The sequence below is a fragment of the Amblyomma mixtum genome, chromosome 7, assembly GCF_055824585.1.
Source record: "Amblyomma mixtum isolate Tamu chromosome 7, ASM5582458v1, whole genome shotgun sequence".
NCBI classification, from domain to species: domain Eukaryota; kingdom Metazoa; phylum Arthropoda; class Arachnida; order Ixodida; family Ixodidae; genus Amblyomma; species Amblyomma mixtum.
The window spans coordinates 22,426,308-22,433,555 of NC_143018.1; the positions used below are offsets into that span (position 1 = coordinate 22,426,308).

General features: G+C 44.0%; 1 long non-coding RNA gene across 1 annotated transcript; it reads right to left on the reverse strand.

Moving 5' to 3' along the window:
* Positions 1-2,152: 2,152 nt before the first annotated feature.
* On the reverse strand, positions 2,153-6,942 carry LOC149335254 (uncharacterized). Its single transcript, XR_016284028.1, has 4 exons — positions 6,493-6,942; positions 4,952-5,079; positions 2,853-3,057; positions 2,153-2,287 (listed from the first exon to the last, which is right to left on the reverse strand). It is a non-coding gene; the product is annotated as an uncharacterized LOC149335254 (long non-coding RNA).
* Between the last annotated feature and the right edge of the window lie 306 nt (positions 6,943-7,248).

The window sequence follows — 7,248 nt, forward strand, 5'->3', positions numbered from 1 at the left end:
CCGCCAAACTTCGTTAATTACAAGGTAATTCAAATAATTCGCTAGCTAATTAGCACTCTTTTTGCAATTACTAACGTCCGTCGCAGTGATGCAAAATTAAGGCATTTACGTCTAGCGCCTTCTCCCGTGCGTTCACCGTCAAAAAGGTCCTATCTCTCACCTTAGTGCGGCGTTCCTGGTGATGAATTTCCCCAAGCGTCACCGCAACTCCAACATGTGGTGTGGTGTAGCTCGCCACTACGACTCAGGCTTTACTTTCATCTTCCCTCAAAGCACAGGTCTGGTCTCGCAACGATAATTTTTCTCGCCTGCGCGCACTATACCGGGTGTTTTTTTTTTTTAGAAGGTCCAAAATTTTTAAAGAAAGGTAAATTCCTTTAGATTTATTTTAACCCTGGGGCTATACTGAGGGCTACGGCGGACACCAGGCAAGAGGCAAACTACTTTAATTAGTTCGCTGATTAACTGAATACGTTAATTAACTTTCATAATTTTTATTTTAGGGGATATGTTGTATTAGCAGAATTGGAGATCGTCTTCCAAACAGTCCAGCCAAGAAAAAAGATTTTCATGAAAAAAGTTTTTGCGCGCGTAACGAAGCGAGAAAAAGTCACCCTGGTAGGCGGCTTCACACTGTAACACAGCGTCTGTGAGCGCCTGTGACGTAGCTCGCTCCGCCCTGCACTTTGTGTCAATGCGTTTTTGTTCCAGCGTGGCATTCCGTGAGGCCGCGGACCGAAGCGAGATAAGCAGCGATAGCGCAGGCCGCCAGTCCGGGACGCGTGACGCAAAGCGCAGGGCGGAGTGAACTACGTCAGAGGCACTCCCGCCGCTGCGTTACGGTGTGAAGATGCCTACTAGGGTGACTTTTTCGCGCCTCGTAACGTGCGTGGAAAATTTTTAATTAAAATTGTTTCTTCGCGGTTGGACTCCCTTACAAAAATTTCTACCCAGTTTTAATTAAATACTTATTGACTCTTGGCAATAAATTGTATTGTGGTTTAATTGAGAGCTTATAGACTTTTTTTGTCGAGTTTCAATTTAAAATTGGCCACCGTATTCCAATTGACTGCTTATTAACTTAACTCGATAGATCCAAATTGAGATTTTATTGACTGGCAATACATATTTAACTGACTGTTTATATACCTGCAGTTCACATTTAATTGCATGTCAATTAACACTGAATTCATATTAAGTTAACATTTAATTGCCAGTTTATTATGAACTCTTTTGTGGTTTAATTGACAGTTTATAGACTTTTTTGTGTTGAGTTTCAATTTAAAATTGGCCACCGTATTCCAATTGGCAGTTTATTAATTTAACTCAATAGATCTAAATAGAGATTTTATTGACTGGCAATACATATTTAACTGACTGTTTATAAACCTGCAGTTCACATTTAATTGCCAGTTTATTACTTGGCATTTTTATTTAATTGACCTGCAGTTCACATTTAACTGACTGTTTATTAAAAGATCTAAATACATCCAGTCGAAAGTTTACTGGTTGTTTATTACCTTGCCACAGTGTTCCGAGCTACATAGTGCATCCGCTATGTGCGTGTGGTGATCTCAAAATCACAACACTGCGATACACTCGCACAAAAGAAAATTGGCGAATTACCCTTCCTGGTGTTTCGAGACCAGATTTTCAGAAATGAGTTCTGTGACATGGCATAGTGTGTTCTCATCTGGTGTGACTCAGCCGGCTGATACCAGCTCTGGTGTGCTTTGGTTTACTGTTTCCTGGTGCGGTTGGTGTAGCATTCCGGGATGATGATGTCAAAGGAAGGGTGAACCATCCAGAAACAAATTTGTTACCTAACATGTCTTCATAGTGATGCTCAATGTTTGGACATACTATCGTGAGCAAAATTAAGAAACCAATGCAAGTGCATGCTGAAACGTGCCATATTGCATATGGGCATCGGTCTCGACAACAGGATTGCTTCGTCAGGCGGCGCCCACATGCAGTTTGGTAAAATTCGGCAAGAACTCACAGGGGTCTATCAAATTTGAGCACGGTAGTATGTACGTAGCAGCATGCAAATAAGTATTACATGATTCATGTTCTTGAGAAGCACGAAGAGCAAGTATGTATTGAAAGAACAAAAAAAAATGCTCACATTTGCCTAAGAGCAACCTTAGCTTTATTAGTAGACAAAAGCAGCGAATGAGTTGCACTGGAGGCCCCTCGCGTCATAGCGTGCATCTTTTCCGAGAAAGTCGAATATCTTTCATTGCCTTGATGGCAGCTTGAATCCATTTGTGTGTAGCGACAGTGCCTGAAGATTAAGGGAGAAAAATTATATTTATTATGATATACACTGCTACAATGATCCCATTGCAAAGACAACTAGCAAATGCTGCTATTTGCATTAAAGGAGGATGGCTAATGTGACAGCACCCATGAATGCCAACACTGAATCAGATCTCTTAGGCCTCAACACTTTTAAAATACCGAGCTTCACAGCACATGGCTGCCAAATACCAACAGCCTTATTTCTAAAGCATGACAGCTGAGCATTCATGAAAATTTGTTAACTCCTGGCTAGTTTTTCTGCTCATGCACTGCCCCATTGGTCTCAGAACCTCGCCATTTAAGCTATTTATACTGTCCCTCATATGAGCTACAAACTATGCCCATCAATTAACCTCTTCTACACAAACCTTCACATGATGACATACCTACAGTGAATTGGTCACTAGCTTCCATCCCATACATTTGTTATTACCCTTTGTTTTGTGCTTCCTAATAAACCACTAACAAATCCTGAGTTGCAATTCTCGAATACACCGACGGAGTGAATATATACTTCTGTGCTAAATCCAGCTAAAACCAGTAATCACCTGTGAGTGCATCCATTTTCACTTGCGTGAGTGTCTTCTGTAGAGCCTTTTCCTTGCCTTCCAATATCCTTCTCCTGAGCAGCTGCCAATGAAGCTGCGCTGTACCACTGCTTCTCTTCACCACACAGTTGTGGTGGCCCGCTTCTGGATTCCGTCCAGAGTTTGTACACAGCCTTTTCAATCTCGAAGCAATAAATGAATGCACCTGCAGGAAACAGAACACAGGAATAAAATTTCTATGCTATAGTCACAGCCAGGAATGAGGCGTTAATTGCGGGTTTAACGTCAAAGCGACTCAGGCTTTGAGGAACACCGCAGTGAAGGGCTCCAGAAATTTTGGCCACCTCGGGTTCTTTAATGTGCACATACATCGCAGAGTACACGGGCCTCTAGATTTTGCCTCCATCGACATTACACCGGCGCGGCCAAGATCGAATTGCATTTGTTGATTGCATAGTGTCATATGGTAATATGCTTTCATGCCTGTTGAAGCATGCAAGTCAGAAATCATGTAGTTGTTTAAAATAAACACAAAACTTACACCCTCACAATGATGGTGTCATGCAATAGTAGTAGGTTCCGATGTAAGAAAGAAGTGAAAACGGTAATTGTGTACTTTGCCTTTTTATAACGTTAACTGCACAAATCATTTAGGAAAATGATTTCATGCTGATGAAAATCACAGATTAGTGTGTGTAATAGCAAATATTCAAAAATAAAAATAGTATGCAACAGTAGGAGCACTGCCTGTATATCACACAAGAGGCTGGGCTTGCTAAGAGCAATTCTGTAATTCCAGCTTTTCCACATGCCCTTGACACAACACTGAAATGTGCAATACCTAAAAAATTTAAATGTGATAAAGAAGGAAGTGTAACACACACTGACGACTCACTAGTAGACAGAGGAAGTAGAAATAGTAATGCAATAACCAGCACTAAAACGCACTAGCCTTCATAACAAAACATGATGCAATTAGTCACATCAAGATGCAGAGCCATGCCAGACAAGCCAGTTTCTTAGAATGGCAAAAGCACCACTACACTCTAGTATTTCCAAAAAGGTGCGCATGTTACAAGCCAAGTGCTTCTTTATTGCTATGCTATTTTTCACTATGACCATTGCTGCTAAGTGCATGAGAAAAAGAGGGTAACATTTCGCATTTTACCTCTTTGTTGTTTGGTTTGCTTTTCTTTGTACTTGGCTCCTTTCTATTTCTGAGTATATACAGTGCAACCCATATAATGTGGAAAACTGATAATGTAAACAGTTGTTAGTGCAGCATGCATTCATATCTTATATCCTATTCTTTTCGAGTTGTTTAGCCATGCCATCAGGTAGCAAGCCAAAAATCTGAGTCAACCAGGTCGCTACAATCTCCTAGACAAATATATGTGAATTAGAGCAAGTATACTCACCGAAATGGCAAAAATCTTAAGGTTTACAGTTAAATTACTATTAATGCCTTTCATATTTTGCTCCTCAAGTGAAATCAGATGCCTTCGCTGGAAAGGTCTCTGAGGATCAATAACTTTGTGTGGGCTAGTCGGTTAAGCATCGTTGTAAGAGGCAGCGCAAAAGAAACCAGGATGAAAGGGAAGACACATATACCACAGGACGAGCGCTGAACTACCAACTGGTAGTTGGACGAGTGCTGAACTACCAGTTGGTACTTCAGCGCTCGTCCTTTGGTATACGTGTCTTCCCTTTCATCCTGGTTTCTTTTGCGCAGCCTCTTACAATGGGTCTCTGAGGAGTGTCATGTGACACTGGCGTTACAGTAGAAGAATGAAAGTTATCCTACGGCTACAACTGTTTAGGAGGAGTGCTATGTGGCACAGGTATTACAGTAGAAGGATAACAAGGCTGTCCTCCTGCTGTAATATCGCCTTAAAATGCTGCTCTGTAGCCCGCCACTTCAAATCCAGAATCAAAGTTGCAGTATTGGATGACGCCTTATTGAGAAGAAACACACATATACTATTTCAAAGGCAAATGCCAACATATGCCGTCAACACTGGTTCAAAGCACACTGGTGCAACACACTGATCTCAACACAGAGTTCTAGAAAAACGCACTTTAGAAAACTCAGTACTTACATGTGTTCTGCAATACACGTTGAACGGGCACAGACAAGGAAGACAGCCCCACAGTTGGACAGCGGAGACATCCTTTTCAGTGACAGCTCTTTTCAGACCTCTTCACCATTGGACAGCAGGCACTTCACCTGCATAACATCATAATTTGAATTTCACCTGTGCAATCTATGGAAGATGACGTACCCACAATGACTGTGTTAATGGGTAAGAATTCGTACTGCCAGTTTCACACAAACACAAAGCAAAGTTTAAACAGACAAAAGTTACCTTGCTCACACTTGAATCCACAATAAGCTCTGCACTGTTTAGGGTTCTTCAGAAATAATTAATCTGAAAGGGCTGTTAGAAAAGGCTGCAAAGTGCTCGAGCCTATTTTTGGACTGGTTATTCTTCAACATCTAACAATGATTTTTCTTCACGGTCGCCTGCCACTAAAAGCACTTTACGGCTACACTAATGATCGAACAGGCAGTTTTCTCATTGGGGAAGCCGCATCACTCCTCTATTTACGCGAATACGCGTTCATACAGCCTGTTACTGGATGTGGCTTTTTGAGCTTGTAAGACACCACTGCAAGGCGATTGCACCGACAGTTCAGCCTTGGAGGACGACGTATTCAGTCTGCCTTTGACTCCAACGCGATTAACCGCCCGCCACAGTGGCCAGTAGCGCGTATCGCTTGGTTTGGTTTGGTTTATTGGGGTTTAACGTCCCGAACTATAAGGGACGCCGTAGTGAAGGGCTCCGGAAATTTCGACCACCTGGGGTCTTTAACGTGCCCTGACATCGCACAGTACACAGGCCTCTAGAATTCGCCTCCATCAAAATTCGGCCGCCGCGGCCGGTATCGAACCCGCGTCTATCGGGTCCGGCAGCCGAGCGCCGCAACCACTGAGCCACCGCGGCGGGTCTGGTGCCGCACAGTCCGCTGCAGCGAACACGACTCGATGTCGTATCGAGCAGAGTATATCAAATGCCGAGCCCCGACGCGTACTCGCGTAGCGCAGTATGCAGCGCCAGAGACCGAATGACGCGCACTATGGGCCACCGAGGCGGGCAGCTATGGGTTAGCTGCGTCGAATGCAGAGCGAACACAGCACACCCCTAGAGCTCGACAGCAGGTTTAATCGTCTCGCATAGGTGTGTTCAAAGCTTACGAAGCCACTTCAAGAAATTGTATCGACGCGTGTACGCGCAGCACATAATGCAACGCTAAACACGTCAAGTTGCGTGCACTATCGTCAAACCGCTGCGAGCGGATAGCGACGAAAAACATGCGTGCAGGCAGCAGTGCACAACCACGTCGAACAATGATTTTAGCTTATTTTCACGGCGTTCGCGTCGCAACGGATACACTGTGAACACAGACAGGCCAGCTAGTTATAGTGACTCAATGTAGAGTGCATTTTGCCACCGCAGAAATAACCGTGCACAATGGCGGCAGCGCCTCATCTCTTCCGTTTCTTCTCGCCTTAGTGCTAGGTGGTTAATTTGCGTGGTGGCAGATTGCGCGCATTCCTGCGCATTATTACAGGTCTTACCTGAAAACGAAGACTCGACGCCTTCCAGTAACCGCTTTCTTCTTTTGTAAGGCGGTTCCGGTAGATAAAAGACGCAGCAGCTTCCATCGGTGAAGTCCAACGTGCTGTCATGACGAAAAGCCAGCAGGGTTCCCGGCGCGGTCGCTTTTTCACGAAGCACACGAAGGGCTGGAAATTGTACTGCCAGCGGTGCCAAAAGCTACGATCACAAGTCAAACCAAACACGAGTTTGAAGCAGCGATTTTGAAATAAATACAACACAAAACATGCCCCAACGAGCGAGCGGCGAGCACAAACGGCAGCACGCCGGAACGACCCACGTGGTCGCGTGGTGCCCGGATGTGTTCGTCTTGTCACGTGACCTGCCAGCCTGCGCGCTCGATTTGAACGGCGTTAGCAAGTCCGCGGCGCGGGCGCAAGGTACATATGCTGTATATTGGTTTCTCAATAGGTGTGTTGAATATTGGTCTCACGAGGCATTTCAACAGCCTGTATGCTTATACTCTATGGTCCAATCAAGATGATGCCATTTTATTTCATGCGTTTGCCTCCTTTTTGTTGTAATAGTCTTTAGTTACCCTCGTGTACATACGTGTGAATGCTCCCTTTGTGAGCAAATGTGTACGGCCGCTTATAACCCACACCTGTAAAAATCCCCAATTGGATTGACATCTTCAATCGTAATAAATATCAGGTTTTTCAGGGAAGACTCGAAAATTTTCAAAAATAGGCTTTTTGGGGTAAAAATATGGCTTT